The sequence below is a fragment of the Bos javanicus genome, chromosome 18 (assembly GCF_032452875.1).
Source record: "Bos javanicus breed banteng chromosome 18, ARS-OSU_banteng_1.0, whole genome shotgun sequence".
NCBI classification, from domain to species: domain Eukaryota; kingdom Metazoa; phylum Chordata; class Mammalia; order Artiodactyla; family Bovidae; genus Bos; species Bos javanicus.
The window spans coordinates 42,631,932-42,652,346 of record NC_083885.1 but is presented as its reverse complement, the minus strand read 5'-3'; positions in this window follow the sequence as shown (position 1 = coordinate 42,652,346).

The window sequence follows — 20,415 nt, the reverse complement described above, 5'->3', positions numbered from 1 at the left end:
AGATCTTCTGGAGAAGGAAATGGAAACCCACTCCAGTATGCTTGCCTGGAGAATCCCATGGACAGAGGAGCCTGGTGGGCTACAGTCCATGGGGTCGCAAAGAATCAGACGTGACTGAAGCGACTGAGCACGCATGCCCAGTTCATTAAGTCTGTTTCCTCAAGGTTCTGGGAAATTTGAGTCTGGGTTATCAGCCTGATGCTCACCAATGGGTGGCATGCTTGGGCCAGAGAAGCCAAATGGCCCAATGGGCCACGTCCTGGTTCTGGACGTTCAATTACGCTTATGCAGTTTCCAGCTATCACAACTGAAAACAAAGCGAGCCGTGCTAATGTTTTCTAAGTGACTTCCTTTTCCTCTTCGTTTCAGAGCATGGCATTTCTGACCTGTGTCTGATCTGCAGTCACTGAGCTTCCGTCCCAGATGCTCGGGTCCAGTGGATCCTTAGCACTGGAAGCTGAGAGGGGAGGTTTGGGGGACTGCCCTCAGTCCATGCACTCAGCCAGGAAGCCTCTGGGAGAGCCCGCCATTCACTCAGTCTCTACCTCCTCTGGGTCTCAAGCTGACCTGGGAATGGCTCGTCCTGTAACCCAAAGGTTTCTGGTCCTGCATTGGTAGGCAGCCCCTCTGAGATGCCAAAGGACCATGCAGCTAGATTAGCTCTTTTGAACCAATAAGATTTCCTCGGCCTCAGAGTCTCATTCTTTCCAGGCTCTGAGTTTTCAGGACTGTATCTGGCTCTCCAGCCATCTCTCTCTAGATTTTATTTCATTTCAATATTTTATTTTTTAAAATATTCTATTTATTGCAGGGTGAAGCATGAAAGACCCTTTGACTTTGGCCTGTGGTTCCTCTGGTTGAAAGAGCTCAGGATAACTTCTGGTGACTCCCCCAAAGGATGGGGGTGGTGTGGTTCCCTGGTTGGTGCCTGGGGCGGGTACATCCTGCTTTGGGTCGACAGGACAGCTAGCAGCTTGGCCTGCCTTGAGTCGACAGAGACAGCTAGCATCTTGGCCTGGGGTCTGAAACTTTCCTGAGACTTGGGCCCATCCAGGCGAGGTAAATTGATGACTCTCCAGACATATTTTGGGTGAATTGGTTTCAGCTTTCACAAAATGCTAATGTTGATATTGTTTACGTCTGGTCGCATTGTTTTTCACTTCAAAATTACAGCTTTAGTACATTAAGCTAATTTCATAATACTGTATTAACTTAATATTCCATAAATCACACGTGTCAGATTGCATTGTTACGGATGCACAGAATCTGAATTTACTACTCAAGCTCTCCCAACACATGTATTTATAATTTGCTCCAGTGAGCCCTGTGCCACCATATAGGGTTAAGGAATTACACATTCCAATGCCAGGCACAGATCACGCTGCACTCTCTCTCTCTGCAATTGTTCTCCATACAAATTGAAACAATATATTTCCAGCCATTTTCATAGTTGTAATTACTAGCAAAAATCGTAATACCGCGAACATATTTTAAACACCTGCACTTTGGGTCCAACTCATTTTTTTTTTTTTAAGCTGAGCATTTCTATTTGAATAAGGTTGAGAAAACTCACTGGTGGTAGCAATCTCTGGGTATCTTTTTTTTTTTTCCTGGAGGAAAGATGATAACTTTTGACTTGGAAGAGAGAGGTAAAAAGATGGGTGGAAGGAGCTCAGCTTGCCCCCTCTCTCTCCATTCCCTGCTTCTCTCTCTCTCTTTTCACCTTGGCAAAAGGGATTTAATCGGAGCCGATTGCCTATGACATGTTGCCTGGCTCTTTTGCAAGGGTGCAAAGTTCTGTGCTTCAGCCCAGCTTGCTGGTTCTGGGAACAAAGGGATGCTCTCCGTAGGGGACATGGCGGTGGGCTGGGGCCGTCGAGGAGCCTCTGTAGGTTTTTAAGCACACACTGTCTAATCGGGCTCTGACAAGTCCATTGTAAATCAAAGGTCTGTTAAGTGGGGATGCCAGAAATGTTTGATCTCCTTCCAAGCCTTGAAACAACTTGCTTATTTTTTCTGCAGTTTGGCTCCTCACTAAAATAAAACATTGCGAGATGAATGTTCTGACGGGTCATTGTGTGTCAAGCTGTCACTCTGTAATGGTTACATATTTCAGCTGGATTGAGGTGGTGCCGGTTGGGGGAGGTCTGGGAGAAAGAGAGAGGCAGAGAGAGAGAGAGAGGGGTAGGGAAGGAGACAAAGAGGAACAAGATTTCTGCTTTCTCCTTGTGGCTGATCTTCATTTAAACCAAACACTTGTCATGTTCAGGGGAAGTTTTATAAATTTTTAATGATATTGGGTACAACTGGTGCTTTGAAATTTGCTGTACTTTAATTTTTTCTTCGTTAGCAAAGGTTCACTAATGCATTGAAGTGCTAAGAGCGTATCCTAGGGATTCCACGATAATTGTGTTGTTAATAATATTGTGGCACTAGTAATGTTCTCCTGGTAATCAAGGCATGAGATTTTTTTTTAATATATTCAGTTATTACACTGCATCTCGTACAAATCATGTCAATTACAATTGCCAGCCTGTGACAGTTAAAATAATTGTATACGTTTTCTAGAATTTTCCATTGGCTTGGCTAATCAAGCTAAAAAAAAAATCAACACATTATTTGCATTAATTTTGTTTCTAGTCTATTTCCACTCCTAAATCATTTGTCCATCTACTTCAAAAGGCAGAACAGTAAGTATTTTAATAATAAATATACAAACACATTCACATCAACCTAATTTAGGAATCCTTCTATAGGTCTGGCAAGACGGAGTCATCTGGTAGGAAGGTTTGCGGGACTGAGTTTATGACTTTCACTGGTGTGCATGCGTGCTACTATTGAGTTCACACTGTATACGCTTGGGATGTGTGGATTCTATGTTTATGTAGCCAAGCCTTGTAAGAACACTCACTTTAGCATTTTCTATTTCTGTATTCCATCCATAGTTCTGTCTAGGTCAGGAAAATTGCATGATTTTGGTCTTTCCTTTTCGGCTTCCCTGAAATAGCTCAATATTCCTCGGCACCAGGAAATGATGTATGTAATACTTTGCAGAACGGCCCTGCAAATTTGCAGCTCCAACACTAGTCTTCCACTTCGACGAGCTCTACCCCCTGACCGGCACCGACGCTTTCTTTATTTGGAACTAAAATAGCTAAATCCTCAAAAAGGACTGAACGTGTGAGGCGAGCGGCACACGGAATCCCCGGCAGTATCTCAGCACATTTCCCCAAAGCCCGGCCTCTCCATCACCCAGAGTCGCTCCTTGTCACAGCCGAGAATGGGGAGGGATTTCGGTGACCTAGTGGCATTTTTGAATGAAGACCCCAGGGTGCTGGGAGCATAGGAGGAGGTACTGGGAGGCCAGCAGGGGAGCCCTGTGCTGCAGGGCTGTCAACAGCCCCCCGACAGTCAGGGACAGTGGCTCAGGGCCAGGGTGAGGTGTCCACCCGAGAAGGACTCTCAGGCAGACCCCAAAGAGAGTCAGCTTGACCTCTTTCACCTGCAGAAAAGAGGATCAGAAAGCGGGCAGGAGCATAGCAATTTCACGAGGCGCCCTCCAACGAGAAGAAACAGTGGCCTCTGCAAAATAACCGTGGCAGAGGGATCTGAGGAGTGACAGGTAGACTGACAGGATTATTTGAGCAATTTTCGGCCAGCTCGGCGATATTATTTGGAGAATAATAAATAAGCTTCCCAATTCTTGAGGTCCTCCACCCCCGCCCTGCTTTCCACTCCCTTCTCAGCCATGTCTGTGATGCCAAGATTTTGCATGAGGGTCAGTGGATGTGGGTTCTGGGACTCAGGGAAACAAAATATTTCCCCCCCTTTTCATGCAATCATATTCTGTTAAACATGGCTTGAACAAATCATCTCTCAAAAACGTAGAATTTATTCCTCAACTTTGCCTGGAGGTACAGCAGAGAGAACAGATTTTTTTCCTCTCTCTGGCCCTTCGAGTCCTGACCATGCAGAATGGATGGCTTTAGAACTGTACACGGACAGGAAAATCAATGCGTCATACCAGGAGGCTTCAGGGGTTAGGCTCCCATGTCCATGTCAACAAGGCTATTGGTTTTTTTTTTAATGCTCCAAAGTTATCACTTCCCGCCTGCAAGAGCCACCACTGTGACTTGTGTGGTCAAACCTTAACAAAAGAATTTCCCTTTGTCCACCGCTCGGTGGCATGGAATTTAATTACTGTGCAGGGAGAATTTTTCCAAGTATGACAATCAGAAACAAACAGGCAGGCCCCCAACATCGGATGCTCCTAAAGGCAGCTGATTGGTGCATTATGGAGGGGCTCATGATCTTGCTGGGGGCCAGGACCCCATGTACATATCAGAGCTGAGGTCTGTGATGGGATGGTGAGTGACCTTGAGATCTCTGCTCCCTCTGGATGGTCTGGAATGCAGGTAACTGGGAAAGAGGACATCTAGCCTTCTTCCGGAAGGTCACCTTGCTCTCTGTAGGAATTTGGGCTGTAGAGAGAGAGCTGGGACTCTGCTCATGTCTCTGGCTTTAAAACACCACTGCTATATTAGAGATGCTTCAATCGGTCTATAGAATTATGCACCATCAGGTGAAGACCACGTTACTTCAAATAATACTTGTCATTAGATTTTAAACTGAGTATCCGAAAATGAAGCTGTGGCTAAATCTTTGTCAGTTTCATCAGACCAACACAGCATTTGGTTTACTGAGCTGGGAGGAGTCCCCGTGTTGCAACAGCAACCCCGTCTGTAGCCTAGAATTCCTTAGGTTCACCTAGGTCACAGCCACGCTGGGTCCAAGCCCCTCCCAGAGGCAGACGCCAGCCAGGCAGACCCCCATGCCCTCCTAAAACAGCCCTTTGATCCTGCTCGCCTCCTGGCCACCCCCTCCCCCACCTGCTTTTCCCTGGGCTGTCCTGTCGGTGGTGACACAGTGCTAACGCCAGGGTGCTGGAGGCCACGGTGAGCATTGCTCACTCACAGCGGGCGGATGAAAAGGCAGTGCAGATGTAATTTGTTTTCAATGGCTGTTTCAAAAGAATAATTGTGGTGACATTGCGGGATCAATATTATAGATTTTTGTTTTCAAGTACACTGTATGTGTGGTGCTAAGGGGAGGCAGGAAATACAACACTGCAGCCTGAATACAATAAAAATGGATTGAGGTCTGCGGGTATTTGTCGGCTGCTAGCCATCACGGGTTTGGAACATCATTGGTGGGATTACCGAGTTTGTCCTTTGGGTGGGTATTTCATGGTGAATGTGTGCACATTTCCTGTAGCTTTCCACCTTGGCTTCTTTTGGGACCTGTTTCTTGAATCTGTGTAAAGTAGCTGGGGATGGAGGTCTGTAACCTGGGGCTGGGCTTTGCTGGCTACCAAATGGAGGTGGCTGGGGCTGTGTGCTGGGTGGGAGGAGGAGTGTTAAGATCTGTGGAAGGAGCTGGACACTTCCACATGAAAACCACAGCTTCCAACCCAGAGCAGATGTAAGACCACTCTGGCAACAGTCGTATATTCCCCTAGCTTTTCTTGTGGGGCTTTTAATGGCCAACCCCCCATTACAGTGTTTTTGGGTCCCACATGGAATCAGGGATTTCTGTGCTTGCAGGAGCACCTCCCCGAACTCTCCTTCTGCAGCCTCAACCTTGGACAGGATGCTCTTAGAGAAACACTCTACTCAGGAATCTGTTCTGAAGGTAATGACTGTCACCTCGCATGCATGCGAAGTCGCTTCAGTCATGTCCAACTCTTTGTGACCCCATGGACTGTGCTGAGCCCACGAGGCTCCTCTGCCCATGGGATTCTCCAGGCAAAAATACTGGAGTGTGTTGCATGTCCTCCTCCAGGGAATCTTCCTGACCCAGGGATCGAACTCACGTCTCTTGTCTCTTGCCTCTCCTGCATTGGCAGGTGGATTCTTTACTACTAGCACCATCTGGGAAGCCATCAAGGCTTCTGGAGTTCGGGCGGGTTCCCTGGCTTGGGGCAACTAGACAGACACACAAATCCCAAGGTGAGAATTATATGAACAAAGAATTAGTAATAAAATGAAATAAATGTAATGAGAGGTGAAAGAGCCTGGTGCCTGTTTTGCCCCCAGTCTTTTGTAATTAGCCCTCCAAAGAAATTGAAATTCTGCCAAAAATATCTTTCTGCTTGCTGGCTTCAAATTGTAACTGAAAATGATTTGGGGATGAGAGAATTGCAAGGTAAACAGCAGGGTTCAGAAGGACACCTGGGATAGGAGAATTGGAACATTTGAGAGATGGGGAAACTGAGGCACAGACATGCCTGGGGCCCTGATGGTTTTTCTGGTGAGTTTGAAGAGCTTTTGCTAGCTTATTTCCAACTTAAAGCCAACTAAAGCCCATGAACTTGGCTCTTGAGTGGGCATAATTTGTTTGAATATCCCAATGCCTTTTAAAAAAAAAATTATTATTTTCTTTTTCTTTCTTTCTTTCTTAACTGAAGACAGCTATAGGACTGGGAAGGTTTGGTACAAATCCAAGCTTGGATTCTTTTATAAAATCAGGATGTCCAGCAACATTGAACCCATGTCCTGCAGGTTGGTGTCTGGGACGAACACACCAGGGACACTCCTCCACCCATTCAGCTCAGCCCAGGAAGCATTTGGGGTCTGTCAGCTCTGATCCAGGGCAAATGACAGTGTCCATAGGACCTGAGACCTTTCTGAAACTTTTAATTTGTAGAGTGGTGAACCCCAGGGGCACATTTCCTTCAGACTCCGGCTTTCTAGGCATGGAAACAGGAAGAGTAAAAATGAACTGATCAGCAGTCTCTGACCTCTCACACCCTATGTTAGCAGTGTGTGAGTCTGTGGGATACAAACTGTCTGGAAGAAATAAAATCCGAAGCATCTCCACATTTCAAAATAGCCAGATGTTTACATTCACACTTCCTGAGGATTTAATTCAATAAACATTCGCCAAGCTCTTTGCTTGAAGTTCAGACAAGAGGGAACTCCTTCTCTCAAGAAGCTCACAGTCTACCAGCGGGGGGAAAAAAAAAACCAAAAAACAACAAAAACTAATTTACACATAGTAACAATCTAAGATATAAATGCAGGTATTGTGTAGGGAGCATTTGCTGTATCGTAAATCCTGTGACTACCTCATAAGTCACTGGAAAAGGAAAATATCCACAAAAAACACACTACAGGGAAAAAGACTTTTTAATGGAGGGCTTTGAATCTAGTGGAAGGAGGAATTAGCATCTTAATTTAACAAATATTTATTGTCAGCTACAAGTTAGGCATTGGGGTAGGTGCTCTAGCTGTCATGGTGAGCCAAGTAAACATTAATTAATGACGCAAATATAGATCACTTGAACTCTGAAGTGTTAAAAAGAAAGAGTGCATAGTGTGACGATCACACACAACAACAATCTGATCGAGTCTGGGGAAGATCAAGGGCCTCTTTGGAGAAGACACTGGTGTGGAGGCTGGAGGCTGAAAGGAACAGAAGACCTTTCTGTGTAGACGAATCAGCATGTGCAAAGACTCTGGGGCAAGAGAAGTCACATTCACACCTAAGGAATGCAAGGAAGATCAGCAAGGCTGGAACAGAGAGAGAGAAAGGGAGACGTGTGTGCAGGGGTCTGCAGAAATTGATTGACAGGTGCCAGGTCAAACAGGATCTCATCGGCCAGAGTAAGACATTTGGTCTTTGTCTTCAGAGGAACATGAAGGAAGAAGACTTTAGGCGTGTGTGTGTACATGTGGTAACACAAACAGATGTATCTTTTGTTTATTTGTAACCGCGCTGGGTATTCGTTGCTGCACAAGCTTTCTCTAGTTGCAGCACGTGGGCTTCTCATTGCAGTGGCTTCTCTTGTGGAGCAAGCGCTCTAGGGCGCGTGGGCTTCTGCAGTTGTTGCACCTTGGCTCAATAGTTGTGGTGCGCTGGCCTAGCGGCCCCGTGGCAGATGGAATCTTTCTGGACCAGAGATGGAACCCATGTCCCCTGCATTGGCAGGTGGATTCTTAACCACTGGACCACCAGGGAAGTCCCCAGATCTGTCTTTTAAAGAAGCATTTGTCATAAGCCAGGTTTCCCAGGAAACAGATTCTCAGAGCTTTGAGTGCAGAATGAACACTGGGGGGATGCTCTGAAGGGTAGCACCCAAAAAGAGTAAGGAGCTCAAGATTTGGTAGGAAAAGAAGTTGAACTGTGTGAAGTTGCATCAGAGGCCTCAGCAAATGCTATGGAGCTTTCTGGAGCTGGGGTGGCTCTGCAGAAATATCGCATGTTGACGCCTTCTGCCCCTCCCCTCCATCTCCTTAACCAGTCATTGGATTGGGCTTTCCCTGAGGCGCTATTATGATCTTGGAAAAGGCTGCTCTTTCCATCCAAGGACAGTTTGGTTTTGTGTGGTGCTCACTCGTGTCCAACTCTGTGCAACCCCATGGACTGTAGCCCGCCAGTCTGCTCTGTCCATGGGATTCTCCAGGCAAGAATACTGGAGTGGGTTGCCATGCCCTCCGCCAGGGGATCTTCCCAACCCAAGGACTGAACCCATGTCCCTTGCATCTCCTGCACTGGCAGGCAGATTCTTTACCACTAGCGCCACCTGGGAAGCCCTGGGAGCTGGGGTGAGTAGTGCACATAGCCCAGGGCACTCCAGCCCTCGCACAGAACAGATCTACTTGTTTCGTATAGTAAGCTTTGTGAACAGCTCTTGCAGGGTCCTGGTCGGTCTTCTTTCCAGGAGGGACATAAGAGAAGAGTTAGTGGTTCAAACTATAGTCCCCACCACTGAAGCTGGTCTTCGGCCACATGTGTCACTCATCATCTCTGTCATCTACTAGCCATTATTCTTATCTTTGCTTATCATTTCTCTTGGTCTGAGTTACTCAGCTGGTGCAAGGATCAAATCCTCATCTCTAAAAGGAATGGCCCTCTGGTCATCATGCCCTTATCCAGCCATGGCTGCTGCATTCATCCATGTTTTCAAAGTTAGTGCTCTAGTGACAGGAGATCTGTCGGTAAATCAGCTGGCTGCCTCCTCTGTATAACAGCAGCTCTATCTCCTCCTTTATTTTCATGCTAGATTCTTTGTCATAGGAACCCTAGATGAATAGGTGATAGCTGTAGCTAAAACTGTAATGGGACTCTTTTCAAGTCTCCTGGTAGAAGAGTTCCTGGTCTTGGAATTAGGACCTATGGATTCATAAGAATAGCCAGCACAAACTCCTCAAATGGATCCCTGGGAAGGATGCTAAGGGGTTCCACATCTGGTTCCCGACCCTATGCCATCCACTCACTGGGGGAACAATCATGTAATTTTCATTGCTTTGGAATGTATACTGAATCCTGAAGAAGATATCCTGATTTTTCAGAATATCATCTCTAAGTTGGTGTCTGGACTGTATTTTCAAAGGATCATTGTATTGCTCTGTCAAGCTGGAAGCTTCCTAGGTGGTGTGGGGAGTGATAAAAAGAGGGACCTGCACGGTCACACTCCCACCATCACACCTTCTGTGTTATAAAGTGGGTTCCTTGTTATGTTCACATAATACAGCATTATGTGAAATCCAGTTTGTGTATAAACCCTTGGACCGTAGTGCTAACTAAAATCAAACTCAGGCAGGAAAGGCAAACTCATGTCAAGAATCTGCATCAATTCCTTTTGAGTTGAATCATTACCTTTCCCAAGGTGGAGGGAATTCAATGTAATCAAGTTGTTCCCAAGTGGATGACTACTCTTCTTGGGACATGAAGTCATGCTAGGGACTCAACGCTGGTCTCTGTTGCGGGCATGTTGGACATTTGGCAGTCATAGTAGTTAGATTAATGTCTTAGAGAAATAGAATCCCATGATACTGGATCCTTGCATAATCTTTGTGCTACCATGTCTGTGACTCCATCCATGAGGCCATTGTCCCAGCCAATGACAGAATCTGCTGATTATGTGGCTGAATCATTCATTCTACCTGTTTAGAGCTTCTTCCGTGTTTCCTGGTGGACACTGTCACCTGATACAAAGATCATCATACTCTGTGTCCTCCAGTAGATTCATCTATATGCTTCTTTCCCAGAATTCCGTCTCTAGTATTCCAATTATTCTCCTTCCAGGCTCTTGAAAAACTAGCCAAGCCATTTCCACTGCCCAGTATTTGATACATATTCTTGTGGTGTTGTTTACTTGCTAAATCGTGTCCGAGTCTTTTTGCAACCCCATGGACTGTAGCCCGCCAGGCTCCTCTGTCCATGGGATTCTCTAGGCAAGAATATTGGAGTGGGTTGCCATTTCCTTCTTCAGGGAATCTTCCCAGGCCAGGAATTGAACTCACGTCTTGTAAATTGGCAGGCAGATTCTTTACCACTGAGCCACTTCTTTTTCCTTACAGAGAATTTCCATACAGTTTTCAGGTTTACTGCCTGAAGGTCAGGCTATTGGGAAGATTTTTCCCTCCCTGTTGTCTTTCAAGGGTATCCCTGTGTGGGGTCCTAGTGCAGTGGTCCTCTCTTTCTCTCTCTCTTTTTTGGCTGCACTGTGCAGTATTTGGGATCTTAGTTCCCTGACCAGAGGCCAAACCCATGCTCCTTGCATTGGAAGTGCATAGTCTTAACCACTGCACCACCAAAGAAGCGTCCATTGGTGGTCTCTTTGAAGTTTATTTTCACATACTGATCTGAGAACTGAGCTCAACCTCTGTCCTTCTCTATCAGCTGGTCATAAGGGCACCTATGGTACTACAAGTGTTAGCTGAGGGAAAGGTACTCGTGCAGTGCTGGTGGATGACACAGCTTCTGGACTACCAACCCATGCAGCGTACCTGGGCCCTCTGGCTCTTCTTCTGTCAACCTTGCATGAGATTCGTCCGTCTTACAGTGTATTGCTCCTGACCTTATGACTAGGCCTAACAAAACCCAATTTATGATGGGTAGCTCTGACTGCATGATCATTTGCTATTCTGTAGGCAAGCACTCTGTACTACCAGGGCCCAGGAGAATCCCATGAGTTGTCATTTTTGCTGGTAGTGGTGGTTTTCAAGTGCTGTGTAATTCCTTACTTCTTAAACTCTGCATAGTCTCTCCCCACCTCATCTGTCTCTAAGAAGCTCTGTCTACCAGGTCATGAATCCTGAACTTACTGCAGAGCCCTTTCCTGATCTGCACCCCTCTCAGAGTTGGAAGACTTTCTTGTTGCTCAGCAAATGGATTGGAGTAATATTCTGAAACGTGGAATAACTGCCTCTAGAATCCTGAAAGTGAAAGTGTTAGTCACTCAGCCATACTAGAACCCTGGGATGGGGGTAAACTGACAGAGCATTTACTTTTTATTTGCAAGGAATGTGAGCTGCAACCATCTATCCTTTAATTTGGACGGGATGTTCTGGTGTGCCTTTGGTCACTGGACCCTTACGATCTTCGTTGATTTGGTGTGTGTCTGTGTGCTCAGTCGATCAGTCATGTCTGACTCTTTGCAACCCCATAGACTGTAGCCCAGCAGGCTCCTCTGCCCATGGAATTTTCCAGGCAAGAATATTGGAATGGGCTGACATTTCCTTCTCCAGGGGATCTTCCTGACCCAGGGATCAAACCTGGGTCTCCTGCGTTGCAGGCAGATTTTTTTTTTACCACTGAGCTACCTGGGAAGCCCTATGGATCTCTGACTTTTCCTAGGGTTTATCTCTTACCCTCTGGAGTGCATGTCCCTTACCAAGATTGGCCATTGTTATCCTTCAGAATCTGTCTGATTCTTGTGGCATTCAGTCTGATGAATCAAATGAGATATGACAGAGGCCACCACCCTTTTATCATAGACACATCGGCTCTGTTGACTGATGCAGGATCAGTTTTAGGGACTTCCATTTGGTCTTCAGCATTGTAATGGTTCTCACTCGAAGGCCCCAGGAACCAACTTAGAGATTTACCAACTACCAAAGATGTCCGTTTCACTTGTACATTTTGGGCACTTGGAAATTTGTCAAGTGGACCTGGGTCAAGATGTTATTTTTTACCTGGATCCCACATGCCAGGTCACTTTGCTTGGAAGCAGGGAGGGTGAACATACACAGAAGTTGGAAATGTGGACGACGAGGAGGGGAGAGAGGAATCTTATTTGTGTCTCAGTTTGGAGAGGCTGCAGAGTTTGATGAAGTAGCCTAGCATTTCCCAATGTGTGGGGCCTATGAATGGTATTAAATAGAATAAGGACATGGGCTTCCACAGTGGCTCAGTAGTAAAGAATTCGCCTGCAATGCAGGAAACACAGGAGACACAGTTTTTCAACCCAGGTTTGGGAAGATCCTCTGGAGAAGGGAATGGCAACCCACTCTAGTATTCCTGCCTGGAGAATCCCATGGACAGAGGAGCCTGGAGGGCTACAGTTCATGGGGTCTCAAAGAGTCAGACATGACTGAAGCGACTGAGCACCATCTAATCGATGGTATTCAATTAGAATGAATCACAGGGTGAGTAAGTTATTCCTTTTTCAATTTAACATATTGGACTATTTGCTGTGGTTCCAAAATGGACAGGTTGAAGCTTCTTGGGTGGGAGTTGAGATAGGAATACATCTCACGTATAATTATGGCCTGGAAATTGGCTAATTTTTCTAATATTGTCTTCTCCTGAAGTAAGGCCTTATCCTGAGACAAGAAACACTAGGATCACTTCCTGCAGAGGAACTAATGAGCTTCTTTCTCCAGCTGAGTCCCTTGGATATGATGCTTCCAACGTCTGGTTCTAATGGCATGTGTGATTGTGTGAGCTGTGAAATCAGAAAGTGGAAGTTGCTCACTTGTGTGACCCCATGGCCTGTAGCCCACTGCAGCCTGCCAGGCTCCTTTGTCCATGGAATTCTCCAGGCAAGGATACTAAGGTCGGTAGCCATTCCCTTTTCCAGGGAAATCTGCATCTCCGACCCAGAGATCGGATCTGTGTCTCCTGCATTGCGGGTGGATTCTTTACCGTCTGAAAATCAGAGGAGTCACTCAAACCTCTCCAATCTAAACAGGAGAAAAATGGTTCACCTGGGGGTTCTGAAAGTTGTAATTTAAGGAGAATAGAAAATACCTTCTAGGAATTAAATGGACTAATTCCTGAAATCTCCTGGGTCAGAATGTCCCTTCTAAACTTGAATTGTTCTTCCAGGTATCTTGCTTCTTTGTTAGCTTAGAGTAGGGATCCACGTCATTGGTACTATGCATTTAATGCTAGAGATCAAAAGGGGCATAACCTTAGAATTCAGGACTTTCTGATCAACCATTTTGCTTTTATTTGTGCAATCAATCACAGACTATGTATTAAATTTTTTTTATTACTGCTGTACCAAATTACCCCAGACTCAGTGGCTTACACAACACAAATTATCTTGCAGTTCCATTGGTCAAAAGTCTAACACAGTTCTCACTGGACTGGAGTCCAGGCATTCTTTTTGGAGGTTTTAGGAAAAAAATTCACTTACTTGCATTTTTCCCATTTCTGGAGTATGCCCTCATGCCTTCATTCATGGTCCTCATCTTCAAGGACAGCAGAGTTGCACCTCTCTGATATTTCTTTGGTCTTCATGTCTTTCTCTCATTAAAGTCAGGGAAGAATCTTCTTTTCTCCCCAAAGAAATCAAGTGGTTAGTTTGGGCACACCTAGATAAGAATACATCTCACATATAATTGTGGCCTGGAAACTGGCTAATTTTTCTAATATTGTCTTCTCCTGAAGTAAGGCCTTATCCTGAGACAAGAAACACTAGGATCACTTCCTGCAGAGGAACTAATGAGCTTCTTTCTCCAGCTGAGTCCCCATCTCCAGGATGCGTATCCTTATCCTTAACTGCAAAGTCCTTTTTACCATGTAAGGTAGTGTCTTCACAAGTTCTGGGCTTCTGCTGTGGACATTTTTGGAGGTCATTATTCTGTCTGCCACAGACCGTAACATTGGAAAGTCATGAGGAATCTTAGATTCTAATCTCTGAGCTCCCACTCATTTTGGAATTCCTTCTGAGGCATCCCTGATAGAGTGCACCCGCCTCTGATTAAACATCCGGTTAAAGTGAGCTCACTGCTGCTCTGGGGTTTTCACTCCGTTCCCTATTCCCTTCAACATCTCTTTAGACTGTTTTGTTTTTCAAATCAGGTTTAACTCTGGCATTTGATAGACTGCGAAAAGCTGCCTCCACAGGATGTTGGATTGGCTACACATGGCCATGTCACAAACAAGGCTGTGTTTGCAAGTAAGTTCTGAGTTTGGATTCTTTCCACTGGACCCAAGATTGCAGGGGGCATCCTTTGGTGACAAACGGCTTTGAGTAATCTCTTTGCCTTGTGAGAGCCTGGGAGTTGACAGTTTCCTGTTCACAAGGTCCGTTCATTCACTTACTGAGTCACAGGTATTACTAGAACCACTGCTAGGCAGTTGTTCCAGGTATGGGCTTCCCAAGTGGCACAGTGGTAAAGAATCTGCCTGCCAAAGCAGGAGACACAAGAGATGTGGGTTTGATCCCTGGGTTGAGAAGATTCACTGGAGGTGGGAATGGAAACCCACTCCAGTATTCTTGCCTGGAGAATTCCATGGACAGAGAAGCCTGGCAGACTATAGTTCATGGAGTCTCAAAGAGCTGGACGTGACTGAGCAACTGAGCTCGCACATACACACTGAGAACCTTCAGTGAATGACCAAAGCCTTTCTCTCATTGAGCTTCCATTCCAATGCTTGGGGTAGGGCAAAAAATAATAAACAAACAAGTCCATTTTGTAATATCTCAGAGAAACAGATGTTAAGATGAAAAATACAGCAGAGTAAAGGGAAGGCTAGAGATCGACGGGGCTGTTCTCCTTCAGATGATCAGATGAAACCCCCTCTGGGGAAGAGGCGTTGAATCAAGTTGTGAATGGAGCCAGTGGGCTCCCATCTAGAGTAAGGGAGAATGGTGGGATGAAATTCTGCAGCTTTAACCAAATTTATTTCCACCTTTCCTTTCTTTACCCTTGGCCCCTGCCAGCCCTCCCTCAAGCTCAGGCATCCTATCACCCTGATTCCAGAGAGCTTGCCAGCACAAAACCAAAAGACGAAAAAGCAATGCTTTCTAAAACCCAAAATAGGTTCCAGAACTCTAGGTTTTGCTTGGCTAGAGCCATGCTTCGGGGAGGACCAAGTCCTGAAGAGCTGAGGGTCTGCAGTGTGTATCAAACTATAGGTCTAGAAGGGCAGGCAAGCAGATCTCCCGGGTCCCGTATGAACATTCCCTGGCTGTGCAGAAGGATAGGGAGAGGCTGGAGAGGGTTGGAGTATGCCTCCTGCAGTCCATGGCAGTGAAGTGCTGCAGGTATTCTTACTGGAAAGTCTGCAGAGTACTGAGAAGGTCATGTAGCTGGCATATTGTGCAGGTCAGACCCAGGTCTTTCTGCTCCTTGTCCGAGTCTATGATCCCAGACCCCAGGGCTTCTTAGTTGTCCCTTACCTTCTTCACTGAGCCTCTGCAGGAAGTTTGGTTCTCACACCTGGAGTCCTGAGGACCCCACCTGTGCCAAGTGCCCTAATAGAGCCATCAAAGTTGACTTAAGCCAATGGGATCTGCCAAACAAATAGGATAAATTGGTCTCATTAGTTACCCCATTACTTAGAAAATTCTTCTGGGACATTACTTTTGGGCTGGTTAACAACAGTTCTACTCCTGGGCATATATCCATAGGAAACCATAATTCAGAAAGATACATGCACCCCAATGTTCATTGCAGCACTATGTACAATAGCCGAGTCATGGAAGTAACCTAAATGTCCGTTGACAGAGGAATGGATAAAGAAGATGTGGACTATTACTCAGCAGTAAAAAGCACAAAATAATGCCGCTTGCAGCAACCTGGATGGAGATTATCATACTAAGTGAAGTAAGTCAGAGAAAGACAGATATCACATGCTACTGCTTATATGTGGAATTCAAAAAATGATACAAGTGATTTTTTTTAAATAAAATAGAAACAGACTCATAGATCTTGAAATCAAACTTATGGTTACCAAAGGGGAAATGTGGGGGGGGGGGGCGGGAAGTGGTAAATTACGGGATTCAGATTTACATATATACACTACTACATATAAAATAGATAACGAACAAAGACCTTGGAGTAGGAAATGGCAACCCACTCCAGTATTCTTGCCTGAAAAATTTCATGCACAGAGGAGCCTGGTGGGCTACAGTCCATGGGGTCACAAAGAGTCAGACATGACTGAGTGACTGAACACACACACACACACACACACACACACACACAAGGACCTACTGTGTAACACAGGGAACTCTACTTGATATTCTGTAATAAGCTATATAGGAAAAGAACCTGAAAAAGATATATGTATATCTGAATCCCTTTCTTGTATACCTGAAACTAATGCAACCTTGTAAATCAACTATAACCGAATAAAAATTAAAAAAAAAAAAAAAACCATGACAACCAAGGAACTCATTGAATAGGAAATACCTGAATACTTCCCATTTGGCATGTTCCCCACAGACTAGCCCAGGAACTCTCTGGCGGAGCCCCCAGAGTTCCCCTCCTCATTCATTTCTCTCTCTTCCAGTGTGTGAGGGGACCCTGCCCACAGCGGGGTGAGTCAACCCCAGGTTGAGAGCTAATCTGTTAGCCTACTGGTCAGGTGCAAGACTTTGCTTCACAAGATGATTTCTAATATAATGGGGAGGCCTGGGAAAGGCTGTTGCAGCCCTGACAAATAAGGGTCGAATCCCAGCATGGCTGTCGAAACAGCTGGAAAAGCTGTAACCTCTATTAAATGAGGAATTGGGCAAATGTCTTGACACAGAAAAACTGCGTGTGTACCCTGGTAGAAATGATACTTTTATAGTTATTTTTACATCCAAACATTACTCTTTGAGTGCCGTCATATTTTATGAAAACTTTTATTAACATTTCCAAAATGACCTTACCCTCACGGTGGGGCCATCAGTCCCGGGAGCCGTAACCTATTTAAAACATTTTCCTCTTTACAAACACAATAAAGTCAGCTGTCTTCAACATAGATTTGTAGATCTCATTAGAGATAGTTTTGCAAAAGGTAGTGCGTCTCTGGAGAACAGAATGACAGGTTGTAATCTTTGCGTGTAAAGTTTTCAAACACGAACTCTTTGTGCCGATGGATTGTTGCGGGTTTGGAGCCTGGTTGTCACTGGATCCGCTTTGCAATCGGTCTGGTATTCAGTGAGGATGGTTAGGGCTCTGGCTGTCCCAACAGGGCGAGATAACAGAGGGTGGGATGGAGCAGGTGGTACCCACACTGTAATTCCTGACTTGGCATCAGAGGTGGGGTGAGATCACGGACTGGGGACTCCCGGGGTGCAGGAAACTCACAGAAACCAAAGAAAAACAAGGCCTTTTCTCTGATGAAAGCCTGCTCAGTCTTCTAGGTTGTAAATGAGGCTTCTCCCTTGGGTAGCGACTGGTTTAGGTGGCAGTCGAGGGGGTAATTTTTCAGAAATGCTGCCTCCAGCGGGCCAGTGTTCTAAAGGCTGCCCCGCTTAAATGGTCTTTTTATGCAGTGGGATAATGGCAGCTTGCGTGTTGCTACATGAGGCCTATTTTCTGAGGAATGGTTGCATTCAGGGCACTTCTAATTTGTCAGAAGAAATGCAGACCATCTCTCCAGGAGTCTGCCGCACAGGACATCATTTCTCTGCGAGCTCTGCCTTGGGTCAATGTGCAACTCGGCTAGCCTGCCGTCCCCTGTTGCTTCCACCTCCCAGGGCCGCTGTGATTTATTAGGATTCAACAAGCCATGTCCTCTTCCGGACTCGGCCCTCCCTCTCTGTCCCCTGCTCCCTGGCCTCTTCCCTCCGGAGCCAGAGACAAGGGAGGGGCCACTTGACAAATACTCCCTGTGTCTTGTGGGAAGTGGGGGCGAGGAGGTTCCACTCTGCTGGGGCCGGTGACAGTGTTCGAGGGGCACAGCTGGTCCATGAGGAGGGCCCGCCTGCCGGCAGCGGGCTCTGGTGGTGCCTGTCCTGCTGTTTTTCTAACTGTGGGATGACAGCGTGATCACAGGGCTGTTGAATATTGGAGAAAAGGAGCTGAAGCCTTGGTCATTGACTGCAGTGACTTTCCCGTGTCCGACTGGGGGCTGAAGTCCAGCGAATTACACTGTCAAACGCCCCCCGATGTTTGCCTTATAACCACTTTAACTGCATTTGCATTTGAGCCTTTCTCTCCTGGGAAGCCCGGTCTTCCCAGGTGGCGCTAGTGGTAAAGAACCTGCCCGCAAGTGCAGGAGACATAAGAGACTCGGGTTCAATCCCTTGGGTGGGGAGAATCCCCTGGAGGAGGGCATGGCAACCCACTCCAGTATACTGCCTGGAGAATCCCACGGATGAAGGAGCCTGGTGGGTTAAAGTCCATGGGGTCACGAAGAGTCGGACACAACTGAAGCAACTTAGCAGGCACACACTTCATGAAACTCACTAATGAAGCACTGCTCAGTGGGCGTCCATTTTTAAGCTTGTTGATGGGCATGGATTTATTTTATCATCATCATCACTATTCTATACACAATATACAGGTGGTCCGATTCGCATCTTGGGCCCACCCTCTGTCCTCATATCTCCTTGTAATGGTCTTCATCCCTGGGCGCCCAGACACCCTCTTCAGTGACAGAGCACTAACTAAGTATTTAGCACGGTGTGGACTCCCTGCCAACTGCTCTCAGCTCTGAGATTCTGGCCAAATTATTATACTTCACTCCTTTGCGGGATAAACGTGGAGCCCCCCTTCACAGGGTGATGGTGAAGGTTAAACTGAGTTCACACATGCACAGCAACAAGACTGGTGTCTGGCACGTGGTGAACCGTCCATAAGCAGGAGTTCTGTTGTTGCTTGGTTCTCGGGGGCTCTCCAGCCCCATCAAATTTTCTGTGCTGGTGGCCCTGCATTGCTCCTCTTCCTCCAGCAGGCTTCCCTCTGCAGAGACTTAGGAACTTTCTCTACCACTCAGGCTCCTGCACGGTGGCCCCTGTGTGTAAGGAACCTGGCCACAGAGTTAATCAGGGGAGGACTACAGAGGGGATTTAGGGTGGAGAAGTCTTGGTATCCTGAGTTAGGCCTGAACCCATCAAGCCTGCTCTCTTAACTGGCTCCATTTGGTTGATGAATACATGTGGACTCGTTCTGTCCAGGGATCAGGAGCCTTTGTCCTCCAGGCAGATTAGGGTCTGGCTGCCTCTGACCTCTGACCCAGTCCTTACTGCCAAGCAGCCCAGCGTTCTGATGGGTGGGCGGGCCAGCTTGCAGCCTGGCATGTTTGGAGCATCACTTTCTCCTCTGTCTCTCCATTTGAAGGATGTTGCTTTACCTCTTCTGGAGTCTGTGAGCAACTGAACTGTCTTCCCCACCCATTCACCCATGTATCATCAACTTATCCAACCTACAAACACATTTTGAGGGCCCACTATGAGGACATAGACTTGGGATGCATTATATAATACATTTTTTCCCATTTAATTAGGGGAGGGCTGGCAAAGAATATGGATTTACTCATTTAAATATCTCTTCCTCTGACTTTATGATTTTTGGCTAAATAATGAATTTGGCCGAAGCTGCAGTCTTCTTAGGAAAGGTTGGTCCAGCTAGAGAACAAGGGCATGAGGCCCAATTCCTAGAAATATTAGATATTCCTTTCTTTCTTTCCTTCCTTCTTTCTTTCCCCATCCTACCCTCCCTCTCTTTCCCCTTTATCCCTCCCTCGTTTTCTTCCTCCCTCCCTCCCCCTTCTCTCTTTCTACTTCACACAGGTTTTCCAACAGAGAAGCTCAGTTGAAACTTTCGGACTTAGTTTTCTAATCCAGCAGCTGGAAACCGTTGCCCTTCCCGACCCAGATTTACTTTCAACACCTGCATCCTGGCTTCTGCTCTGGCGCATCCGCCTAATGCTACATCGACATAGCGTGGTCAGGGCTGGAGACGAGAAAAGTGCGTCCTTGTGCCCAGTTGTGTGAGCGTGGAAACAGTGACTGTCGCAGAGAAGGCAAGAGGCTGTTAGTGTGCACATTGCAAAGACCAGAGGCATCTTTTCCAGGAAGAGACCTGACAATCCTTCCCTGTGAGGGTGAAACAGCCTTGGGAGGCCGCAGGATGCAAGGCACACGCTTTCACTGATCATAACCTTGTGATGCTCCCAGACTTGTGCTCAGAAACCATTCAGACTGGCAAGAAGAGAATACAGCATTTGACGACGGTTGTTTTAAGACCCATGCAGTAAAAATGCATCTGAAAACCAGGGCACAAAGACTCCAAATAATATTATTAAATTTCTTGTTGAAGAAGGTCCTGTGGGACAGCTAGCTCTGCTCTTAAACTAAAAACTTGCAGAACTCGACTTGTTGCACAAACAACACATCTTCATTTCTTTTTTTCTCTCTCTCTCTTTTTTTTTTTTTTTGCATTTTCCACTTTCCTA